This window comes from Petaurus breviceps, unplaced genomic scaffold (assembly GCF_028583685.1).
Source record: "Petaurus breviceps papuanus isolate PSGF00001 unplaced genomic scaffold, PetGlider_PUasm1.0 126, whole genome shotgun sequence".
Taxonomy (NCBI): domain Eukaryota; kingdom Metazoa; phylum Chordata; class Mammalia; order Diprotodontia; family Petauridae; genus Petaurus; species Petaurus breviceps.
Genome location: NW_027185655.1, coordinates 39162408 through 39171925, shown reverse-complemented (window position 1 = coordinate 39171925; position 9518 = coordinate 39162408). Strand labels below are relative to the sequence as shown.

At 37.9% G+C, this 9518-nt stretch overlaps 1 long non-coding RNA gene across 1 annotated transcript in view; it reads left to right on the top strand.

The window, feature by feature from the left end:
* Positions 1-9518, top strand: part of LOC138170011 (uncharacterized) — a 511203-nt gene that overhangs the window by 98799 nt on the left and 402886 nt on the right. The window lies entirely within an intron of this gene.

The following is a 9518-nucleotide window of genomic DNA, read 5'->3' as shown; positions in this document are numbered from 1 at the left end:
TCTCTCTCTCTCTCACACACACACACACACACACACACACAGAGTTTTTTTTAAGTGTTCTTACAGTTTATACCCATCCCCTTACTGTGATCCAGTGACATTGCTCTCCCTGTTGTTCAATGAGAAGGAATCCATTACTTAGCTCTGGTCTTTCTCTTTTCTTTCCTTTTTTTTTTTAATTTTCACATTAGTCATGTTGTAAAGAAGTGTTAGAACCAATGGGAGGAACCATAAGAAAGAAGAAACAAACAAAACAACAAAAGAAAAAAAAAAGATAGAGTCAATAGTATGCTTTATTCAACCTTCAAACCTAATAGGTCTTTCTCTGGATGTGGACAGCATTTTCCACCATGAGTCACCCTAATTTTTAAAATTTATTTTTTAAAGTTTTGAGTTCCAAGTCATCTCCTTCTATCTCTCCCCTCACACCTCTTTGAAAACACAAGAAATTTTATAGAGGTTATTCATGTACAGTCATGAAAAACACATTCCCATATTAGTCATGTTGTGAAACAAAACACTGCCCAAAATCAAATAAATGAAATTTTAAAAATAACCTTCTTGATCTAGATTGCTATCTAGGGTGGAGGTCCTGTGGCAAAAAGCATGAAAGTCAAGCAATAGAGTTGCAACATGAGCAAGCAAAGGAAGCAAAGCAAGGACAGCAATCTGACTTCAAGATCCTACTTTGGGGACAAAAAGGGTCAAATCATGGAACAGGAGGAAAACAATGAAGTCAGAACTCCTGCACCAAACACTTCTAAGAAAAATACGAATTAGTTACAGGCCATAGAGGAGCTTAAGGAGGCTTTTGAAAACCAAATAAGAGAAGTGGAGGGGAAATTCAGAAGAGATATGAGAATGATGCAAGAAAATCATGAAAAGTGAGTCAACAACCTGACTGAAGAAAAATAACACCCGAATCATTCCTTCATAATTATATTGGAGCAAATGGAAGCCAGTGACTTTATGAGAAATCAAGATACTTCAACTATTCTCATACTAAGAAAAGTTTCATAAGTTACAATTATCATTTTTTCATGCAGGGATGTAAATAGTTCAACTTCAATAAATTCCTTATGATTCCTTTTCCCTGTTTACCTTCTCATGCTTCTCTTTCTTCTTGTATCTGAATGTCAAATTTTCTATTCAACTCTGGTTTTTTCATCAAGAATGCTTGAAAGTCCTCTATTTCATTGAATAACCATATTTTCCCCTGAAACATGATACTCCATTTTGCTGGATAGATGATTGTTTATTTAATCCCAGCTCCTTTGACCTCTGGAATATCATATTCCAAGCCCTTCAGTCCCTCAATGTAGAAGCTACCAGGTCCTGTGTTATCCTCATTGTGTTTCCACAATATTGAAATTGTTTCTTCCTGGCTGCTTGTAATATTTTCTCCTTGATCTGGGAACTCCAGAACCTGGCTATATTTCTAGGAGTTTTCTTTTTGGTATCTTTTTCAAGAGGTGATTGGTGGATTCTTTCAAACTCTATTTTGCCCTCTGGTTCTAAAACATCAGAGCAATTTTCCTTGAGAATTTCTTGAAGGATGATTTCTAGGTTCTTTTTTTTATCATGGATTTCAGGTAGTCCAATAATTTTTAAATGATCCCTCCTGGAAATATTTTCTAGGTCAGTGCTTTTTCCAATGAAATATTTCACATTGCCTTCTGTTTTTTCATTTGTTTGGATCTGTTTAATGTATCTTCATTTCTCATAAAGGCATTAGCTTCCATATATTGCAATGCAATTATGAAGGGATCATTCTCTTCAGTGAGATTTGGAGATATTTCCCATCTGGCAAGTTTGGCTTTTTGAGGCATTCTTCTCCTCATTGCCTTTTTGAGCCTCTTTTGCCAATTGTGTTTGCCTATCTTTTAAGGTGCTATTTTCTTCAGTCAGGTAGCTGACTCACTTTTCAAGATTTTCTTGCATCATTCTAATTTCTCTTCCCAATTTTTCCTCCACTTCTCTTATTTGGTTTTCAAAATCCTTCTTAAGCTCCTGTGTGGCCTGTAACCAATTCCTATTTTTCTTGGAAGCTTTTGGTGCACTTCTCACCTTGTTGTCTTCCTCCTGTTCCATGATTTGACCCTTTTTGTCCATGAAATAGGAGTCTAATATCAGAATGCCCTCTTTGATTTGCTTCCTTTGCTTGCTCATGTTGACACTCTGTTATTTGACTTTTGAGACTTTTGCCACAGTAGAACTCTGCTATCAGAAAGGGGAGTTTTATCCCAAACACTGGGGTTTTCACAGCTGCCTGAGCTATTAGTTGGGTGTCCTCTCTGAAGCCTCCACATGCTCTGGAAAACTGTTCATGAACCCCAGGATCTTCACACTAGTCCCCAATCCAGTTCCAAGTAGTTTAAAGCAAGAGTGATTACCCCTCAGACTGGTTGCTTGGTCCCCCTACAATCTGCAGACTAGAGCTCTGAAGCTGCCATGTGGTGGCAGCTTCATGGCAGGAGCCCCAGCCACTTCTCAACCAGAGGGTAAAGGCTGACCCCATTCCAGAAAAGTGCCAAAGTCCACATAGCACTGACCTCTCACTTTGTACTGAGCATCTATGGGTTGATAATTCTGGAAACTGCCACAGCTGCTGGTTATCTAAAGTCCCTCCAGCTTGCAGCTGGTCAGGCTGCCCTGAGGCTAGAACCTCAGGCTCCAGCAGGGCTGGGATCAGCAACTAGAGCACTGTGCTGGCTGCTTCCTGCTGGTCTGCTGAGTTGTCCTCAGTGGGAGGTTAGCTTTTTTTGTGTCATTTTTGGGGTTCTGTAGCTCCAAAGTTTCTCTAGAGTAATTTTTTACATGAATTGGAAGAGCTGGGAGCCACAGCTGCACCAAAGCCTTGTTTCTAATCTGTCTTCTTGACTCCAACCCCAGAAGCACACTTTTGAAAATGGACAGGGTCAAAGTAGAGAATATAACAAGTGAGGGGGCAGGATAGGATGGAGGGAAATATAGTCAGCCTTTCACAATGTATCCATTATGGAAATATTTTGTGTAGCTACATGTATACAACCTATATTGAATTGCCTATCTTCCCAGTAAGTGTGGGTGATGAGGGAGGAAGGGAAAGAATATGGAATTCGAAGTTTTAAAATCAGATGTTTAAAAAATATTTTACTTATAATTTTGGGAAAATAAAATAAACAAATATTTTAAAAGAAGAAACATACTTTCAATGGCAATCTCTATTACTTACTTTCTATTTTCTTGTATGTAGTATATTTGCCTATATTTGCTTGCATTTTTGTCTCATTGGATTAATTCTCTGAGAGAAGGGATTTTCTTTTGATTCCTTTTGTATCCCTATTACTACATTGTCTGACAGAGTCAGTGCCTAATAAATATTGATTGGTTAGAAGATCTAAAAAAAATGAGTCCCTCATTATTTTTTTCTCATCAGGAGTCAGCATAAAAAGAAAAGTCAGTGGAAAGTAGCCCCTTCATCTCTTGCCAAGTTTCAGAAGCCATTTGAAGAGTGAAGACCTTAATTAAAACCCTACAAAAACCTGGTATTCCTTATCTTGTACTACAGCACTAAATTCCTTCATGGTAATATGAAATGATGTTTGTCTGGACCTGTGCTTTTTATCTCCACCCAGAGGAGACTTCAACTAGTCTCCAAGAACTGTATCAAGCACTGTGAAAGATTGTACAAGACCTGATAACCATGTTAAGACTACATTTTCAGTTATGGTATTAGCTCCACATCTTCAAAACAGCAAGAAAAAAATTAACTGTTGAACAAGAAAATAGATAGACAGCAATCTCCTATCATCATATCATGAAGACTGGCACAGGCTAAACCAGTACAAAAATCTCATTATAAGATAAAATCATCAGTATTAAAGTTAAATTTTACTAGTAATTTAAAATTAAATTTTACAGTTAATTAAAGCAAAAATACATAAATTGTTTATGTTCCAAAATATGTTAGAAAACACATAATTTTAAGAACTCTACATTCTTTCCTGCTTCCAATGATTTCTACTTATAAAGATAAAATAAAAGGCAGTACTTGTAGACAGGAGGAGTTGTATTCATTACTTCACTTTCCAGATTTTCCAAAATATATGCTATGTCTTGTTTTTCTTTTCAGTTTTTAAATCTTTGCTTTGTCATATGCCTTTTTATTTTCCTTATATTTTATTTTTATTATGAATCTAAAAAAATCAAAAGACACGAACATTTTGATATTAAAGTAATGGGAAATATTATTGTATTACTGGTATACATTTTAGAATATTATGAGAAAATAGACACATTCCAGAACTCCATTTTTCTCCTAATAAAAATACTTCCGAGGGGTGGCCAGGTGGCTCAGTGAGTAAGAGCACCGGCCCCAGTGTCAGGATGACCTGGGGATCAAATCTGGGCTCAGATACTTAGCACCATAACTGGCCGTGTAACCTTGAGCAATTTACTTAACCCTGATTGCTTTAAAAAAGATAAATAAATACTTCCATAAATAAAGAGAATGTTTCATTTTAAAATTTGTTTTTATCTTAATTCCCAAATTCTCTCCTCTTTTGTCTTCTCTCACCCATTGAAAATGTAATAAATGCAGCATATATTACACGTATGAAATCGTGCAAACTATATTTCTACATTAGCCATGTTCCAAAAGAAAAAAAAAGGCAAAATAAGAAAGAAAACATGTGCATCAGTCTTCATTATCAGTTCTTTATCTTGAAATGGATAATAGTTTTCATCTTAAATCCTTTGAAATTTTGGTAATTAGAGTTAATAAGTAACAAAGTAGAAGTTATTGATCAGAATTACTAACTTTTTCAGTTGATTATCTCTATTACATTGCTTTACTGTGTATATTATCCTCCTGATTCTGCTCATTTCATTTTGTATCAGTACAAAAAGTCCTCTCAGGTTTTTCTGTAACCATGACCATCATAATTTCTTACAGCACAAAATTTCCTGGAAAATTAAAGAAAAAGACAAAAATGATTTTAAAGACTGGAGCAGTAGAGGAAAAATTGGGAAGAGAAGTGAGTGTCATATAAGAAAATTATAGAAAGAGAAGTGACATCTTGATAAAGGAGGATCAAAAATTATTGAAGGAATTAATTCCTAAAAAATCAAAATTTCACAGATATTCAAAAAGCTACACAAACTCACTGAGAAAAAGAAAACTACTTATAAATCAAAATTGATCAAGTGAAAACTGACTCCATGAGACATCATGAAGCAATAAAACAAAATCATAAGACTGGAAATATAGAAAAAAATGTTAAACATTTGATATCTCAATACAACAGACTTGGAAAATAAAATCAAGGAAAGATAATTTGAGAATTACTGAACAATCTGAAAGTAATATATATAATCCCAGGGGAATCAAGATGTGGAGTAAAGACAGGTGCTCACTTGACTGTTCTCCCATACTTACCAAAATACCTCTAAATAATGACTAAACAAATTCCAGATCAGGAGAACTGACAAAAGGTAGAGTGAAAAAAATTTCCAGCCAAAGGAAAGTAAGGTCAGTAGGAAAGATTAGTTGAACTTGGATGAGAGGAGTGAAGTCCAGTGCAGGCTGTACCAGAGTAGACTTGACCTCAGCATTCCAGGACAAGACACTGGGACAACTGAATGAGTGGAAGCAGTGGTGATTTCCAGACCTTTCAGCCCATCAACACCAAAGACAACTTAGAAAGTCAACAGGAAACGGTCTAATGCATGGGGGTGACAGCATAGTATCGTTCATTGCAGGTTGTGTCAGCACAGCCCTGGCTGCAGCTAACCAGAAGTAGACTTTGGGAGCTACTGAATCAGCAGGAGTTCAGTCCACAGATTGTGAGGGGGATGAACAACCCCCTTGGTTGGTCACAAGGAGATTACAGGGGTCTTTTTGCTAGCACTGAGGCAGAATTCTGTTGCTTTGAACATATATGGGTGCAGGTTACAGTCCTGGATGGCAGTCACAGGGCAAGGAGGAGCGCTAGCACACAAAAATTTGTGGTCTACACTGGAGCAGGGACCCCTCTCAGTTCCAGCAGAGAAAAGAATGCTTGTGGCTATTCACAGACAGGAGAAAAGCAAAACTCTCCCTGGATGATACCACCCTGGAAGGACTGAAAACTTACAGGTACCTAGTAATATCTCTGAAAAGAAAATCCCTGAAGCTTAGGAAAATGTACCTTCCACCCTGGAAACAGAATTCTACTTTAAGAAATAGTTAAGTCAAATAACAGACTGGGGAAAATGAACAAACAATAGAAAAAAAAAATCTGACCACAGAAAGTTTCTATGGTGACAAGGAAGTTCAAAACACACATTCAGAAAATGGTAAGAAAGTAAAAAATTTTACATCCAAACTTTCCAAGAAAAATATGAATTGGCCTCAGGCCATGGAAGAACTCAAAAAGGATTTTGAAAATTAATTAAGAGTGGTAGAGGAAAAAATAGGAAGAGAAATGAGTGTTGCAAGAAAATCGGGAAAACACTGTAACAAATAGAATTGTTCAAATGGAAAAAAAGGTACAAAAACTCATTGGGAGGGGTGGCTAGGTGGCACAGTGAATAAAGCACCAGCCCTGGAGTCAGGAGGTCCTGAGTTCAAATTTGACCTCAGACACTTAACACAAAAACTAGCCATGTGATTTTGAGCATGTCACTTTTACCCCAATTGCCTTCCAAAAAAGCAATTAAAAATTTAAAAAGAAAAAAAATTATTGAAGAAAATAATTCCTTAAAAACTTGAATTGAGCAAATGGAAACTAAGACCATATGAGAAATCAAGAAACAATAAAACAAAATTTAAAAAATGAAAAGATAGAAGACAATGTGAACTATTGTAGCAGCAAGCACCCCAGCGTTCCCAGCGTGGCTGCTCACACAGGTTCTTGGATCTGCTTTGTTAAAGGAAAGCAACTCAAAATGGGTTAACAAGCTTACTTTAATCAGTCAGACATATAATGTTTACCTTGTTCAGGGGAAAAAGGTCAGCACCCCGAACTTCAAAGTATACAGGCAGAATTATCAAGACAGAAACAGATCAAGTAGACAGATTTCCAAACTGTCCAACCATTACATCCATACCCAGTCAACATCTGGGTTTCAACATCTGGGTTTTTCAAAGCTGGGAGGGGGAGGGTGGGGGGGGCCCTCTGGACAATGGCTTCCCAGAATCCATATCAAATCACAGAACACTTCTCAAAGTGAGCCCCCAAAACAAAGCCTCACTTCAGGGCTTATATAGCCTTCTCCTGGCTCAGAGAATGTAACAACCTTATTGACCCACTGGCCAATCAAAAAATATCTACTGAAAAACAAGCCTCCCACCCCAGGCTTCAGGTGCACTTTAGCCTAGGGGCAGGGAAGATCTTTAAATTTGCATTTCCATTACAACTACCTCATTGGAAAAACAACTTACCAGAAAAATGAATCTGAAGAGATAATTTAAAAATTATTGGACTACTTAAAAGCTTAATTGTGAAGTGATGATATGTAAAAAAAAAAAGGAAAATTAAGGGATGAGAGAGGACTGTACTAGGAGAAAGGGAAAAGGAGAGGTAAAATGGGGCATATTATCTGACATAAAAGAGGTAAGAAAAAGCTGAACAGTTGAGGGGAAGGGGGGATGAGGAGGAGTGAGAGAACCTTACTCTCACTAGAATTGTCTCAATGAGGGAGTAACATACATACTCAACTGGGTATAGAAATCTATCTTATCCTATAGGAAAAATAGAAGGGGAAGGAGATAAGAGAAGGGAGAGTAATAGAAGAAAGGACAAATTGGGAGATGGGGAGATCAGAAGGAAATACTTTCAAGGATGGATAGGGTGAAAAGAAAGAGAATAGAATTACAGGGGTGTAATAGCATGTAGGGAAACACAGTTAGCAATAGTTACTGTGGGAAAAAAGAAGCAAGTTTCTCTGATAAATGCTTCATATCTCAAACATAGAAAACTGAGTCAAATTTGTGAAAGCAAGAGGCATTTCCCAATCAATAAATGATTAAAATATATAAATCATTTTCAAATGAAGTAACCAAAGTTATCTATGGTCATATGAAAAAATGTTCTAACTCACTATTGATTGGAAAATATATATATTTGCTTTTTTGGAGGGTAATTGAGGTTAAGTGAGTTGCCCAAGGTCACATGGTGTGATAGTAATGGCAATTAAAGATTCCCCTGTATTGGCTTGGTTTTCAAATTGATTGTGTTAAAACCCAGAGCTTGTTAATCCCACCTGTGGGATGGACTTGTTGATGTGAAAAGAAAGTCCTGAACTGGGAGGAGCTGGTGATGTAGATTTTTGGAGAGACAAGAGAGAGGCTGAAGATCTTTTTGGCAGCAGCACCTTGTGGAGAGAGAGAGAGACTAAGAGAATTGCTGGTGGCCGCTTTGAATTGCCCTGGACTTTTGAGACCTGCCCCCTGAGCTGCCAAGGACTGAGGAGACATGGCTGTTTTGCTGGTACTTTGTCTGTTTTGATGTTCTTTTGCCAGATTTGTCCACTGGTGAAAGACAGTCCTTTTGTTGAAGAAGTCCTGGAACCTGGCTGTTCACTAAGAAGCCCTGAGACTGTCCTGCAGACAGAGAGTGAATACTGTCCACTGGTGAGGTTCAGTGCTGTTGTTGCAGGGGTCTGGAGACTGTCCTGCAGACAGAATGAATACTGTCCACTGGTGAAGGACAGTGCTGTTGTTGCAGGGGTCTGGAGACTGTCCTGCAGACAGAGTGAATACTGTCCACTGGTGAAGGACAGTGCTGTTGTTGCAGGGGTCTGGGAGCCTTTCTGTTGGTTCAGAAGCCCTGAAGAAGGATTTTCTTGTTGTATGCTTACAGAAATCCTGGAAGAGGGCTTTGCTAATGTGTTCAGGGGTTCTAGGACTGTTCTACAGACAGAGGATAAATTCATGAAGGGACTGGCAATGTATCTTATGGCCTTGCTAAGCCTTGTCTCCCCAGGAACTAACATTGCTGAGAACTTGCCTCGTGTCAAGATAAAGAAAAGACCTCCATTTGGGTATTAAGTGCTGTGTTTAAACTTGATGTAACTCTGGGGTAGATTCAATTGTGATCCAGGGGTGGGGAACTTTTGACCTTATTGTGCTCTGTGATTGACAAATGAAGGTACTTTACTTATGTTTGGAAACTAATCTCCATTTGAGAAGAGGGGTTTTGTAGTGGACCAAATGAAGGTATGGCCTAGGGGTGGAGAAGTATTTAGAACAGGGACTTTGTAATTGATTGAATGATTGGAGATTCCTGGGGTGGGGTAGTACTTGGAGATTATTTAATCACACTTAGTAAATGCTGTATTTTGAATGATGTCATGTTTTGATCTTCTCTGTTCTGGGTTTGTTACTGAATAAAATGGAGAGCACCTATGCTGGTATTTTGAACCTGGGAAGTTGCCTTTCTTTTGGCATTACATTACACATGGCTAGTAAGTGTGTCAGTTGTCTAAGGCCGGGTTTACACTCAGGTCTTCCTGACTCCAGGGTTGATACTCTGCATCAACATAGCCACTCCAAA